This window comes from Corvus moneduloides, chromosome 2 (assembly GCF_009650955.1).
Source record: "Corvus moneduloides isolate bCorMon1 chromosome 2, bCorMon1.pri, whole genome shotgun sequence".
In the NCBI taxonomy this organism is placed as follows: Eukaryota; Metazoa; Chordata; class Aves; order Passeriformes; family Corvidae; genus Corvus; species Corvus moneduloides.
The window spans coordinates 109,741,058-109,757,394 of record NC_045477.1 but is presented as its reverse complement, the minus strand read 5'-3'; the positions used below and the strand labels follow the sequence as shown (position 1 = coordinate 109,757,394).

Below are 16,337 nucleotides of genomic sequence, written 5' to 3'. Positions count from 1 at the left end.
GAGAAATGGGGAGCTAATCACTTAGCTGTGCATTGCAGTAGAAATGAGTAAAATGATCAAAGTTTGGGAACTGCTGTTACACGCACATGTAAGTGATGCACAACATACTTATACTGATAGAAACAAAAATCACTTGTGGTTCCTCTGAATAAACTATAAGTTGTCTATTGTGTTCCAACTGTGACATAAACCTACTTTTTGTTGAATAAGTAGTTTATTTTTATAAGCCCTAAATCTGATACAAGTTGCATAATTTTAAACACATGCTTGATTTTAGGAAGATTTTTAGACTTGTGTTCCTTGTAATATTATGGACTTTTGGGCATGTATTTTTATTTTAAAACAGAATATTGCTCAAAAAGGATCCCATCTTTACAGCACTGCAGGCTGAAATATTTTCTATATGGAATACCTAATTGGGCCACTATAAAACTCTGAGTTCAGCAATCATAAAAGTTCATAAAGTTCAAAATTTGAACTGCAAAATTATAATAACTTCAGTAGAATTTAGGGGTGTGTCTACTATTTTGAGCATTTTTTGAGGTTGGTAGGTATTCAGAATGTGTTCTTCATTTTGGCTATATGGAATACCTGCGCATAAAACATGAAAGGCAGTCTACAGGGCTTTCATGTTTCTCAGCAAGGTTATCTCTCAGCAAGTTAGGAGCAAAAAGCTTCAGAGTCTTCCAGGCGCCCTACCTCCTAAGTGGCGTGTTTCATTTCTTTTACCTCTACAGCTTACTTGGAGGCAGAACCTCTCCTGCACTGATTCAGTGGGTTGCAGCCTTAAGGCATTGGGAACCAGGTCCTGGAAGAAACTTCTTGCCTCCTGGCAGTGCTCATTACACACTTCAAGATAGCCTTTTCTTCAGGACCTGGTGTATTTTGTATCTTCTGCAAATAGTCAGTAAAAAGGTAAAACATCTGTACCAGTGAAAGCCTGTCCATCTGGGTTTTATTTGTATATTAGCCTCTCCTTGCAAGTCATGGCTAGTTCCAAAATTGCTTCTGGTTGGTGGATAAGAGCCTGCTGTGGAGATCCTTTCCCTGAGTTATGTAACATTTCCCTACTTCCTCTCTGATTAGTGATCACTTACCCCTGAATGTAGCAGCTCTAAATAACGCCTTTAAGGTGAACCCCACAGACTGGGAATAAGTAAGCCAATAATATATCTGAAAGCAGAGAAACAGTTATTTTTGAGGTGGTTAAACAGAGATCTTCACATCAAGGTGCTTTTCCAGTTCATTCCTTAATTCTCTGTTTGGTTTTCAGCAGATCTGAATTACAATAAGATGACTCTATCTTCCATCACAACTGGCTGTCAACTGTCTTGAAAGGTAGGCTATATGTTTACAGTTGCATTTGTTGGTACATCCCAAATTATCTCTTTGGGAGAAATACTGAATATGCTACAGAAGTTCACCCAAAGAAATATAAATACGCTTGGAGGCTGTCCACAAAAAGGATGGAAATTCTAAGTACTATATAATAACTTAGCCTCTTGTATCACTTGTAATTAATTTTTCTATATTATTTTATGTGTCAATAATAAGACTGAAGATATTTGCATTTGTTTTCAAAAAGTAACCTGGGAAGCACACATACAACATTGTTTCAGCTAGTTTTGCAGAGCAACCTCCTCTGGATTCTGAATTAAAATATCCCTATGGAAAGCGTGTAGGGAGCGGTCAGGTGGGCCCTGGGGACGTGAGCACCCAGTGCTTATCATAGCAGCACGTGGTCTGGGCGTCTCACTAACGTCCTTTTGTAAGACTGAGCTGTGGAATTAGATCAGGGAAAGCTTTACTCAATGCTATAATTCACTCCCCTGCCATGCAGGAGAGAAGACCCAATGGTCCTGTGTAGCAGCAGGATCAGAGTCCCAGTCACAAGCCAGATAGTGGCATCCCTTTGTGCTTGGTCTTGGGCAAGCATAGATGAAGAAGCTGATGGCTTTTCCACAGTTTGTGACTTACTTGGCAGTAGATTTATTTCTTGCTTTGCTTCTCTCAGGAAAACACTGCATCATGTATTATGGAAACATCAAGGATAATGTCTTTCCTGTGCTGTTTAGTAAGCGACATAGTGCTTCTTGGTAGAATACAGATGTCAACATGACTACTGAAAATGTCCAAGGGTGTCATGAGTCCTTGCATGCAGGGGAGAGATGGCATGCTGTTAATGATCCTTTCTTCCACAAGCAAATTCCAGTCATGTTATATAAAGTTGGGACAGAAATAAAAATAGCCCTTCATTAAAAGCAGCCTTGTCTGCTGTACCTATGGCATACTAGACTTATTTAAATAACATTGTGAATTCTTGGGGAAAACAGAACCCAGAGATGCAGCTATTATTTCTGCTGTAGTGTGGCATCACTTTGCTGCTGTGAATAATAACAGCCATGTTGATGGGTAGGCCTAAATTAAAAGTGAAAGAGGTTATTCATTCATTGCAAAAATCCATCTTCATGTGAAGATGAAGGAGTTTGGGGAATTTTTACATTTTATTTTTGCTTTTAGCTCTATCTTCTATTCAGGGCCATGTAAAAGTTGGAAAATGGTTAATATTATGACAGATCAGTGAAGTTTTAAACTCTTTGAGTTCCTTTTTTACTTGTCCTCTACCAGGCAATTACAAACTCAGTGGGGGATTTTCCTTGGTGCAAAGTGCCGTATTTGATGTCTAAAAGAAAGTGGTGACTCTTTTCTTCACTTTTTTGCATATATTGGTCAACATTAATCAAACTGCTCCCTTGCTGTAACATCTGAGGTCCTTACCTATTTGCAATTAGGAAATATCCTTGGTATTTGAGAATGCTAACCAGTGACAAGCATCAACTGATAGAGGGACTTAGGGGACTATAAACAGCTTATTTGAATGGGCAGGGCCTGGTGGTGAATGTGGGTCAGTGGAACAAAGTGCCTGAGCTGTTCTGAGCGCTTTGGATGGTTCCATGGCTTCAGGGACTCTGTGGTACCAATGCTCAGTGTACTCCTTGCAGCTCACAAGTTTTACTGATGGAAATTAGAATTCCCCCCTGCCCACAGCCACAGGAATGGCCGTGCTTAAAAAATGTTTCTCCATTTGCTACTATCAGAGGGTTTAAAAGCCACTGAGCCACTCTATCTGTCAAAACGTAGTAGTATGACTGACTGCAGGTGTAAAGAGGGAGGGTGCAAGTAAGAAGAAAAGAATTTAGTTCCATCTTGAATTATGTATAAAGTAATTTAAGGAAGCCAAGTTGAAGAATTGGCTGATTTATGTGCCTGAAGATATTAATCCAGGCACAAATAATGGAGGATGGATCCTGAAATATCCTTGAAATTAGGCCCTATAAAATGGCCTTTTTATTTACTTCTTTTTTTCTCCTTTGGAAAAAAGTAATTTTTTTCTCTGCTGTATGTAAATGCAAAAATGTGTGGTGGTCATGATACATTTTGCTTTCATTGGTGTCAGTTTCTGAGGAGGGGAATATGAATTTTGAACCTATTTTGAACTTTGTATGTTGGTAATTTACTCAAGAAGGTGAACTGTTAAAAAGCTTTCATCTTCCATTATTATGGGCCCTTGAAGCCAGAAGCCTTCACAGCAGCATGCTGAGAATGTCAGAAGGAATCTGTCCTTTAGTCCTTCTCCTGGTTAAATAGCTGTGGTGTTCAGGAAAATGCAATCTGAAGTCTGGCTAAGGAAATGAAAAAGCAAACAAGTAGGAGCTTTATTTTTAAGGAGGAATGGTGCTTGGAACGCTTAAGGGTCTGCAACAAGAAAGAGAAAAAAGGCTAATAAGTGGTAAGATCGTGCATCAGCATTCAATTAAAAACAAAGCTGAAGTTCAATAAATGTAATCCTAACATGTCAAAAAGAACAAATACTCGGGACTTAGTTGTAGCTGGGTTCAGGAGTAGCACTTCAGCTTTGAACTAGAAGGTCAATTATCAATACCAAGCACATGTAAATAAAATATTTTTCTCTGAAGAAAAGTTACCAGTGCCTTATTGCTGTGAGGTACATTATTTAGTCTTCCCACCTGAAGACCAGGCTGGACTAGCTAGAACCAGGCCAGTATTTCTAATGGGCAGAAACATTTCTTGGCACTCTTGGAGTTTTATCTTCACATTTTTATTCTTACAGAAGAAAGTAAGTGAAGCATAATTTCCCCATACTAAGCAGTGATTCTGAAGGAGAGAAGTGAGGAAACAGTGCAGGAAGCTTCAAGTGACTGTGAGACAGGCAAAACGTTTAACATTGTCCATAAATTCAGGTTAAAAGGTTGCTGTGTAGTGATGTGAACAGGTTGGGACAGAATGGAGTGCATGCTGAGTTGAAAGTCAAAGATGTGGTGAGAGCACTGCCAATTTACGTTAATTAGATACAACATATATTATTGGATGTGTTTTGTCCTTCCTTTCCTTCATCCCAGCCCCATGTTTGTTAGAAGCCTCTAGTGCCCAAAAGTTGGTCTATGTACAGAGTCACAGAAGGAAGAAGTAGATTTAAAAGCTTTCCAGTAGCAAAACATTTCAGGACTGTGATGAGAAATGCAGGGTGATGTAGTACTTTGGTGAGTTCAGACCTAGTGCAACACCTTCCATCTTTTGAAACACAAGACAAGTGGTGTTTCCCCTGAGTGTGTCAGGGGGAACCTGTAAGCAAGACAGCAGCAGTGGGAATGTGCTGTGGGACACAACTGCAATTGAAAAGAAAATCTCTTTGTAATTCTGCCATGTGTTACCATTTTGCATGTGTTAGGAATGTCTCTTTCTGTCCTACATCTTTCCCCTCTCCATACACTTGCACACAAGGCCAGGATTAGCAGCTGCCCAGACTGACAGGGTATTTCCTCTATTGAGTCATAGCCGTGCCAACAGCAGGTCTGATGACAAGCCTTGGCAGCTCCTTGGGAATACAAAGAGAAGAAAAGTTTGGGGATTTTTTCCTGGGGCAAATTAATTTCCAAGAAGTTGATATGAATCCATTTGCATCTACCTTATAGATATGCATATCACCATTTGTATTCTAGAAACACTGGCACTGAATTTTTCCAAGGAATGATCTGTGAATGTACTTTGACATTCCATGACTGTGTCATAGCTATTATTCTGTGAGAGGCCTGTATTTAAGCCTGGTAATTGCTCAAACACTAAAGGCCACAATAGTTGAAACACTAAATTTCTGCCATAATTCTGGACTGATTGACTAGAGAAATCATGTGGTACTGTTTCTACTCCAGAATCAGATGTCTTCCAGATCCACAGACAGTTTTGTCAAATTGTGCATCAACATTTCTGCCACAAATAGTCATAAAAATGATGACAGACATATGCAAATTTTTTTTTCTTCTCATAGCCATTCCTGTAATTAAATATTGTTTGCAAATTAAACCGTAGAGTTGTTGTGGAGTTTTAATTTACAGGCAACCAGTTCCAGTAACTTTAAAAAGGCTGGAAGGGATAAAAAAATGATTTATAGCTTCACCTTTAAGTGATTACATAGAAATCTGTGTTTCTAGAGGTAAAGCTGTTTATTTCTGTGGTGTGTGAGCTTTAGCTGACATATGTGGGACATGCATGTGAATGCCTGCACAGCCATCGACTGTGACACCGTTGCAGAGACAAAATGATACTAGTGACAGAAGGATGTCAATGGATTCTAAGTAGTCCCACAAGACTTGTCAGATGTGCCACATTAAAATTAAAATTTAGTGAATGAGGATAAAACTTTAATGTAGCTTCAATGCCCTGACCTAGATAAAGTTGTTAATTTTTGATTTATAACTGGGTAGAGAATTTTAATCTGCATTAAAAAGAGAAATTTTTACATTTCTGTGAAAATAAGCATCTTCTTTAAGTAGTGAGAATCTCAGACCAAACTCCTGTAATGTAACAGTGGCACCAAGCCTATTGCACCTCAATACTGAGTTCAAAATCTGACATATCCTTTGGACTCTGCCCATTGAAAACTTGGTTGTTTGCTCTCTCTCTTTCTCTGCACAGAACTGCTTGTGAATAGATGCTGTTTCGGATGCCTAACAACTGGTGTGATTTTGGATCTTAAATGGGATTCTTGCTTGCTCATATGAAGACTCAATTTTCCCTCAAGCTCTTGCCTCTCTTCTGTTGTTGTCTCCTACCATATCACCTTGCCAGGAGGTCCCGTTACCTGCAGATGTCCCCTGCCCCAGTTAATGGCCTGCCAATTACACACCAAGCATTACACGTTTTGCAAAATCCCACATCCCTCCACCTAATCAAATGGATTCTGTTTAAGCAGTGTCTTCCTCTAGACTTAGAGTGAGGTTGTTCTCATTTCCTCACAGAGCAGAGCCCCAGGATGTGCGAAGGCCCAGGCACCATGTCCGCAGTCAGTGCTGCTGCGCCCTGGCCCAGGCTGCTGGCGGGCGAGGGGCTGCCCAGTGCTCCTGGAGAACGCAGGCTGGACACACGGGATGACAGGAATGGGACAGCTGTAGAGCTGCATTGCCCTCTAGTGACAGGCTCCTAATTAGCTTGTTTCCGCCTCACCTTTTCAAGTTGTGCCAGATGTTGCCTCCACTGGATTTCTACCCATCCAGGCAGGGGTAGAACAGCAGTGCAGAGTAAAGACCTGGCTCTGGAAATGGACTCTGGGAGTTCCTAAGAGGAGGTTTCGTAGTGTAGAGCCACTGAGAAAAACTCTGGCCCATCTTTTGTATTATTGGTTTCCAAAGAAGCATTGATTTCCTACCTGCCAACATCACACATTCAGGCTGCCAGGAAGAGGGATTTGCGTCCTCTGTGCCCATCCTGCCATTAATGCATATTTTTGAAAGCAGAAGTGAGCTTCCAGTTAAAGCCCATCCAACAGCAGTTATATTCTCAAATTTTGGTGGTATGGCAAATAACAACTCTTTTTTCTTTTTGCTAATAAAAAGTGAGGCAGTTGGATCTGAGATCACTAGAGATTCAAAAACATCTAGTAGCAAGAAGGGATTTACAGCTTCACATATAGAGGAAAAAAGCAATTTAAAGAGGCCATCAAGCCAAGGTTTTTTCAAAATCAGTGAGGTCACATTAAAAAAAATTACCTTATTTTTTGCCTACTTCCATAATGTCTTTGGTTTTGGACATTTCTTGGCATCTTCTAAGCTATATGATATAATTCCAGTGAATTAGAGAGCAGGTCAAAGGAAAGAGATTGATTTTATGATGATTTTTTGAAGGTTATATATCTATTTTTGTTCCAAATTGGCACAAAGTCACAGCCTTATAATTCTGTTAGGTGAAAATGTTTGAATCAAAATGTCAGTTTTCAAATTGAGAAAGGAAGCATTTTGATTCCTTTTTCTCTTCCTTGTTTTCCTTTTGAAATTGGCATGGACCCTCTTTAAAATGTCAGTGAAATGAATGCTTCTCTGCAAAACATTTTAGACTTAACAAAAAATAGTCTGATTAACTTTTATCTACATGGCTATTTCTCTGTTCAAAAATCCCGTTAAAGAAAATACTCATTTTGTAATTACTGTTTACATTTTCTGATTTTTGACTAGTTTCTTTCACTCATTCTTTCCAGAATTGTGCCTGAAGTTTCAAAAATTGAGTCTTCCACACTTCGGGAGAACGCAAAAACAATTAAATCATAGTCCCATTACAGTCAGTGGCAAATAAATGCTTCATTGGATCACAAGTTTCAGCCGTAATGGTACCCCAAAGGCCATTAAATCTTCTGTCCATTATTTGTATTTGAGTGACATTGTCCTGAACTCATCCTGCAGGTTATTTTTTTCCTTACCTTCTCTTATGGCATAGCAGCTCAATAAGACCTTTTTCTTTCTTAGCAATGAACTACTTCCCAGTGTGCCAAGCTGAAACTTCTTTCAGACAAGCTACCGGGGGGAAGGACATCTACTGAAGAATGAAAATTTTGATTTATCCATCCTTGCAGTCTCAAAAGTGGAAGAGGAGCTTTTTGAGGTATTCTGCTTATGAGTGAGATGGAAAGGAGTGAATGTGACAAACTCAGGCTATGGACCCATTCAGTTGCACAAAAAAGCAAGAAAAGAATAATACCCGTGTGCCAGCTCTGCCTTTCACCTCTGGCTTTCTCTCCTTTCTAGTTCCACTGGTTGTAGAAAGCATGCCTCTGAGCATGTGGAGATAATGCTCAACTGTTTCAAGGTGAAGTTACAGCAAACTGTGTGGTTTTATGTTTTATTAATTATGAAGACATAGAATTTTAGAGGTGTTTCTATTGCTTGTGTATTTCTCTTGGTCATTATTTTCCTAAGTTTAAAATAATACATTTAATTGGATGAAATCATCATTCAGTCCAGATTGGTGTGTGGTATATTTTTCATATGTCTGTGATACATTAAAGATAAATAGAAAAATACTCAAGGTTGGGAAAATTCTTCTAGAACAAGGCTGTTTTCAGTAGGCTTCAGTTTTTCCTTAGAAGACTATAAGGACACTGAGACCATTTAGCCTGTGTTCACATTTAGCTTCATCTGAAGCACTGTTTTAAACAACTGGAATTATCTTTCCAATAATTTCTTCACTCTGTTGCTCTTTACCTGCATGCTGTGGTTCTCCACTGACAGTACTGAGAAATAGTCAACCTCTTTTCCTAATACCTAGTTCAACACACTCAGACAAACTACTGCTTAAATTTTTTTGTGGTTAAATTCTTCTTTTAATGTGCAAGGGTTAAGCTTTATGAAGTCAAAATCATAAAGAGGAACAGGTTGCCACACATGTGTTGGCTGAGGATATTGCCATATGAGTGATGGGTGTGTGTGGTATATTTGCATCAGACCATCCCCTTCACAACACTCCGAGCAAAGAGGCCAGTGTGTGTAAGCAAAGGATGCCCATCCAGCAGCACTGTAGTTAATAATGACTGAGAGGGTTGGGGTTGATCAGTCTAGAGAACAGAAGGCTCCAGGGACAAGGAGCAGTGGTTTTAAACTGAAAAAGGATTTAGATTAGCTATTAGGAACAAATTCTTTACTGTGACTGTGCTGAGGCACAGGAATGAGTTGCCCATAGAAGTGCCCCATCCCTGGCAGTGTTCAAGGCCAGGTTGGATGGGATCCTGAGAAACCTGGTCTAGTGGAAGGTGTCCCTGTCCATGGCAGGGAGATTGGAACTAGGTGATGTTTAATGTGCCTTTCAACCCAAACCCTTCTATGATTCTGTGATAAAGCATGCCCACCTTGCACTGGTAGGTAGTGAACATGTTATGCTGAGGCTGACTGGCTCACTTTTCATTATAAGCAGCAGCAGGTAGTTTAAAGCTAACTCAGACTTTCTCATAGTGCAGTCAAAAACCTAGTGAGTGCAAAGGAGGCTCATCCCTAGTGAGATTCTGGTCAGAAAAGTGGAAAAAATGTGTGAGAAACTGCAATCCTAATGCCTATACAATATAGATTAATAAACTATAGGTTAACACTTACCTACACAAGTTGTTAGCACTATTACCTGTACTAACTCTTCTGTGTGGAGTAAATAGTCAGGTCCTTATTCTATTTTCGTTTGGTCCTTATTGAGGCCTTTAAAGCTTGTTTAATTCTAAGGGTGGGGTAAGCCAAGTCTCAGCTCTCCCTGTTTCCAACCAAGCACTTCTTTTTTTCCTCCATCAGTGCAGAATCTCAGCTTATTAGGAAGGTCTCTCATGCAGCAGTGTCTGAATGTACAAATTTGCTCACAATCACAGCTGGAGTGGCTTAGAGTGGAGACAGGTCATGCTGGGATCTTTCACTTTGGCACCAATTAAATTCTTCTATGAGAGCAGAGGAGGAAGTATGAGTTTGCGTTTTAAAGTCAATAGAAGCTGCAGAGCACAGAGCAACTTGTCTTTTCGTATGCTGCTCTTTGTAGATAAAATATTGTTAAGAAGTGAAACTCATGCCTAGCCCTAGGGCTTAGTTGCCTATCTGTACTGTCAAATCTGTCCAACTAGGAGAAAAACATCTGAAAATAAGGCCTAAGAATATTTGGAAGAATGTGCTGTCAGGGTAAGCTGTGGCAAGTCTTTGTAATGATCAAACTGGAACATCTTAATATGCTATGTTTTAAAACAGTAAAATGAGGTGTACTTTGTGGGCTTTTTAAACCTTGCTGCTTAAGGTGTTTCAAAGACCATACTGGACCTCAGTGAGCCTTGGCATTATGACCCTTGAAACTTCAAAAAAAATGTTAGAAATGCAATGATGCAGAATTACTAATAAGTTGGTGGTGAACTTGCTCAAGACTTTGTTGATTCAGCCCTATGCTTTCTTAGGGTTTTCATAGTGTGTCCTAAAACTTTAATTATAAAGCAGCTAGTCTGTTAAATTTTTTACTCAGAGTTAATGGATGCTGAAGTCTGGTTTGTCATTTCCATTCTTATTGCCCACAAACACAGGTGAAGTTTGCCTGCTTTGGTTGTGGTTGTGCTTTGAATTCCTATGTTCATTCCAAACCTCAAGAAAAGGTAATAATTAAAAAATAATCTATATTAAGTTCAAAACAAGATGCTCGTAAAGTCAGATCTAAAATAAAAGCTGAAGGGTTTTTTTGCACGATTGAGAATTTGCAATACTGTATGAGATCACAATAGTTACCACTTAACTTTCTGCATTGACATGGAAAACTTTTTTTAAAATAGTCTTGCTACCAAATTAGTGACTAGTTTCAGATCAAGAGAAGGAATCTGTCTGGTTGTTTCACAGAAATTGGCCTAGTTTGCTTTTCACAGGTAGAAAAGGGCAAGTACAGACAATGCAATACATAGTCAAGTGGCATTTTATCAGGATTAGATTTTGGTTAGTTAAGACTTTCTCTGCCACAGAGTATGAATGTGAAGTGTGAGCTCACATGTGTGATAGTTAAACCACCTGAAGTTAGAATTAGTGGATATTTGCTCTAGAAGTATTTGCTCCCAATGGAGAATTGACAGAACAATGTATGACTCATTTGATCAATCATAGCCAATACAACTAAAATGATAAATAGTGAGCACTTCATAGAATAGCTTGTGATGCATCTGGAGATAATTTCCCTCCTAAGTAATTGTTTGGGTAATTGTATTGCATAATTGTTTTGGATAATTATCTGAGTAATGAACGTATTTAGAGAAATTGTGGTTTTCTCTTACAATATGATGAACATAGAAGTTACCAATTAATATGATAATCTATTGGTTTTGGTCAGCGGGTAACTTATTTTAGATACAGTGGAGGAAAAGAATGCTAATTCTCTTTTTGAATTAAACTGCAGTAGTAAATTTGGTGTGCAAGCACTCACATTTGAACCATACTGCCCTGTATCGTTTGTATGGTTCTCTGTAACAGAAAATTCTGTTTTCTTTACCATTTAATTCTCCATGGAAGAGTTTAAAGAAAATGGACAATTATGTTTTATGGTTAAAAGGCAGTGCAATCTCTGCAGTCATGTCAGCTTTATAGAGTCATGTGCTCAGCAGAGGTCCAGACTTTGTGTTTTGTCTCTCCTTTGTGTGAGGATTTTGATTTTGCTGTAATTGTTTTGGAATTAGATTGTGCTGTGGAATGAGTCATCTCCACAGACCATAGACCATGGGTGTCTTTGCAGTTTCTTTCTCAAATAATAGCTGCACTGTTTGCCTTTTTTAGTTTATATTGATTATTGCTGTGAGGTGACGAGGTAAAGTAGCTTGTGGTGCTGCTGCCAGTTATCCTGGAGTAGCAGAAGAGGAGGGAATGCTGGAAGTCCCTGTTCTCAGGCATACCAAGGTCTCCCCAAAGCTCTTCTTGATCAATTAAGTGGAAGCTCAGCTGGGTAAAAATAAACACAGGGAAAAGCCATAGGTCTGACTTTGAAAAAGCCTTCAAAGTTTAGTCTAAAATCTCATATAAAAATGAATGTACAAGAAGTATGAAGGAAAGTAGCTGGGAAACTCTCCTGGTTTTGCACAGCTTTAAAAACATGGTGTGTTATCTAATTCTCCAATATACTGGCAGTGGGGAGACTTCTCTGCAGTGCTTACTCTTCTGGCATTACAAAGGCTGCTGATGCATGGCTTGTATGCTCCATGCTAGACAACGCCCCTTGGTTCATTTGAAATAAAAAAATACAATCTGAATCACTTGGCTCTTGAAGCTCTGTGAATGTTGAGGAGGCAGGTGGGCAGCGAGGCCGTGGGTGCAGCAGAAGGAGATGCTCTCCTCTCAGGGAGGTGTAAGGACAAGGCCAGCCAGACTGGATGCCTGTTCACTCCCTCCTACCTGTATGGTGCCTCCTCATGTCTGTACAGCACTGAATGGAAACCCTGCCCTCCTCTGGGAGCTGCCTGGGCCTAACATCCCTTTGCTGTGTGTTGCCCTTCATTGGCAGAAGCTCCTGGTGCTGTGACAGCTGGTGGCTCATGGAAATATCTGCCCTGGAGTGCAAGTGATCAGGATACATCCTGCCTTGGCTCTGAAGGATGGGAGATGGGAGCACATCGGCTCTCCCCAGGGATGGTGCCTGCCTGGCTCAAAAGTGGCTGATGCTGGAAGAATGTTGCACCCTCTGGATGCTGCCTCCTGCATGGAACATGCCATGCTGCTGATTCACGAGCACAGTGCTATGTTTTGCCACCTTACAGTGTCACTGAGGTCCCCTGTGGCTGCATGGCCCAGGGATGTTCCAGATTGCAGTCACAACATGAGTTAGCTGGGTGTATGTGTACCTGGGGATTTGGCATTTTTGGGTGGTAATTGTTTCCTGGCTTAGTTCAATAAATTAGAAAAGGCAATCTTATGGCACTGTATATGCTGAAGCAATAAGTACAACCATTTTTCCAGTACTATGAATAACTAAATTACTATTGCCACATATTTATTTACTGTTCTTTATGCTCTCTGAACAGCTAAAGTTTTCCAGAAGAAAAGGTTTTAACAGAGAAGGTAATCTAAGCACTGAGAGAAATAATTATATTCTTCTGCATTACTGCTAAGCTAAGCAGGTTTTAATTGTGTTTGATTCTTTTAAATTTGCAATGTATTGAGAGTATTGATTCCCACTTTTTGTAGGTATGTATTTGTATGTGGGTATTTTTATATCACCCGGTAGAAGTTTAGTTTCTAAACAAGCTAAAATTAACCTGTGAATTCATGGAGGTTTAATACATTGGCAATTTAATTCAGTTAATATGCACTCAGAGTCCCTTGTGCTTTGATCCCTGCTGGCATCCTCTGTTTCTAATAGTAGGGCAGTTGACTGAGCTATTGATGAATGATGGGCACAGTGGAATGTCTGAGGATTTATATATCAAATCCCTACTCTAGTTTCTGGCTCAGTTCTTAACGGGGTTGTTACACATCTCAGAAACAGAATACAATTTTGAACCAATGGAGGCCTGTTAATGCTTGATCCTCAGAAAAAAAGTTGTGGAAACACAACTACCAGAATGGAAATCAAAGGAGTAAAGTACCAAAGAGCTTTCTAGTGCATATTTTAGAGAAAAATACGAGTATCCAGGGAAGTGAAGGAGGAAAGCTGAGAGAAATGTAATGTGTTCATGTAATGCCTATTTACAAATATCTAATGTTCACACAATGTTACCATGGAACTATAACTGAAGAACACTACCCTTTGTAATATTGCTTTGGACAATGCTTTAAGGTACTGGGGAAAACATAAATTATTATTGGATGGAAAGGCTAGGGACCAGTGTTCTGACCTTTCTTCTGAAAGCAGAGGTATCCCTGGGAGCAACCACCACTCCACACCCAGGTATCTCAGAATCATATAGTCATAGGGCTTTTGAGAGGGCTTCAGAACCCAGCTGGAGGAAGCCATCTGGGCTTTTTCAGAGCTTCTTTCACCTCAGAGAAGACCTGCAGTTATGTGAGGCAAAGAATAAACTAATGTCTTTTGAATTCCAGCACTGTATTGGGATAATGAGGATCCTGACTACTTGTTTCAGAGAGCCTGTGTCTCTGGAAATGCTACAGTGACTACTAAAAGGTGGTGGTGACTGAGAGGCTTTGACAAAAATGGCTTTCTTCAAGTTCCAAGGAACTAGTACTGAATTCCCAAAGATGTCAGGTCCCCTCATATTTTTCCCCTGAGAAAGGCAAATCATATGCTTGACCCTTCCCCTCCTTGTAAAAAGTACACCAAAAAAAAAAAATTGGATTGACAGTGTGCTATTCCTTCCTTCCTGTGCTGATAGGATAATAAAAAACCCTCAGAAGCATTCTGATAACATTCAGTAAAGCTAATTTAATAGTAATTGAATTCTTGAAAGTTCTCATTAGGATGCTAAAAGCAAGCATCTGTGTAATATGAGCATGGTCAGCATCACAGTGGAACATGGGGAACTGATGCTGAAGCTGCCTGTTCTTCATACAAGCAAGACTACTTATTTTGCTTCTTAGTGACTTAATGCAAATATATTTGGAAGGGTTGCACTGGGGAAAGAAGAGGGAGAGACAAAAAATGTTCACATTGTTTTCTTTGCCAGAAACCTAATGGTGTATGTGCAGCTGTATATATTCTCAGCATATACTAGGCCTGATCAAAAGGTATTGTACTCCCTCTAGCTTAAATTCAGCTGCTTTATGTTGTGCTGCTGGTATTGTTCCAGTTCATCATATGCTTAGATGACTCATAGTGAATGCATTGTGGTATTTGCCATAATATGTCTTCCTCTTTTTAAATTAGTCTGCAGTGTATGATGTGAAATACAATTCACAATTAGCATTTCAGCACTATTAAATCCAGCTTGAAGTGTTTTGATGGAAACAACAATCTGTTTTATTCTTCAAATTTCCCTAAACAAAGCAAGTGTATCAATTGCTGATAGTGTACATTATACAGAATTAACTGGTGTCTTTCAAATACAATAATATTTAAGGATTGCTTTTTCATAAGCCACTAGGAGTCAAAGAACCCAGTCTCACCTCTTCCAACAGTATTTAGTTATAACAGGTTTGATATGCTTTTGGGTTATCCCCATCACTTCTGTTGGAGATGGTTGCTCATAACCTACAACAATCTGACAACAGAAAACTAAGCAGGCTGGCTGACGTGGTGCAGGATTGTTTTGGTAAGTGAGATACTCTGAGTTGTTGGCATTTCCATGTCGATTGTGAACCCCTTCCATGTTTGACACTTAAAGGTATGATCTCTGACAAGGCCTTAAAGAAGCCCCAGCTGCAAGAGCTGAAGAGAAGCTAATAGTACATTTTCACATTCTAGATGGATGCAAACCATGTTGAAGAAAAAGGAGACATGGCTCTGAAAAATTGCTACAAGTAGAAGAAATTGAGGAGATGCAAGGGATAGAAAAATAAAAGAAAAATGAAGTAAAGAGGGGGTTCAGGTGAAACAATGAGAAGGAGGAAAGGAGCAGTGATCTAATTGACCATCCCTCAAAAGCAACATGAAAGTCAGATGGGGAGACACTGGGGGGTCATTGAATGAAGAGCAGAGGTCAGCAGGACATTGCTCCCCCTCCTCAGCACCACCATGTGCAGTGTGTTAATGCGGTGATGTGTGTGAGCAGTAGTGCTGCCAGGGCTGTCTGATGATCACGCATCCTGTATAGGAAGTCTCTCTCCCGTCTAACATTGCCTGTGCATACACAGTAGGTGCAATGCCTTGTGGAAGTTTTGGACCAGCCAAGCCTATGTTTATCTTCTTGTAGAATTTGCAAAGTATTAAATCCTAGTATGTCTTTTTGTCATCTGCAAAGCAAAAATACGAAGTGCAACAGGCAGACTGCAGGCTATTCAGTTGAACCATGTCTGCCATCTGGATGGGGGAGTCTTGCTTCCAGCCAAGATCCCTTTACCTGTGACATTTCTGATGGTTTCAATCAAACAGTGCTTAAGACCATGCCGATCAAGTGTTCACAACTTCCAGAAAAATTTATTCTACTGGTTTAACCAATATAAAAAACTTCTCAAAGCCCTTCGCTACAATCTAAATTTTTCATATTTCTTCTGATTCACAAAGAACATACTTTCTTTTGTGCCTTGCAAGCATTCTTTCCAAGATAAAACAATTCCAAATTTCAATTTTTTTTTTCAGAGATCAAATCTCTTTCACCTTATTCAGCATTCTCCTTTGTGTTCTCTTTTGATTGTCTACATTCTTCTTGAAAGGATACTCAACACCTGACACATCAGATCTGCTGAGACTCCAGGGCTGGTGATGAAAGTAGGAAAGAGGATTATTTTGTACCACTTAGAGATTAAACTCCTGTTTGTATAAGGAGTATAAGCTCCTAGCATAAGGGGCATTAATTTCCACAGCAGTAGATCAGTGCTGAGTCATTTTCTGTTTGCCTCCTCCGGATCTTTTCCAGCATGGCTGCTGCTGTAGTTAGCTGATTCTCATGTTGTATTTGT

General features: G+C 39.7%; 1 protein-coding gene across 40 annotated transcripts in view; it reads left to right on the top strand.

Moving 5' to 3' along the window:
• The window catches only part of LOC116440251 (collagen alpha-1(III) chain-like), a 295,630-nt gene that overhangs the window by 101,163 nt on the left and 178,130 nt on the right, over positions 1-16,337 (top strand). For 23 of the 40 annotated variants that reach the window (XR_004238482.1, XR_004238493.1, XR_004238492.1 and 20 more), the window contains 3 exons: positions 1,277-1,338; positions 7,815-7,950; positions 14,447-14,507. The exons of 3 other annotated variants lie outside the window; for them this stretch is intronic. The gene's annotated coding sequence lies outside the window, so the exon portion shown is untranslated. 14 more of the 40 variants (XR_004238486.1, XR_004238480.1, XR_004238490.1 and 11 more) reach the window with 7 other exon arrangements.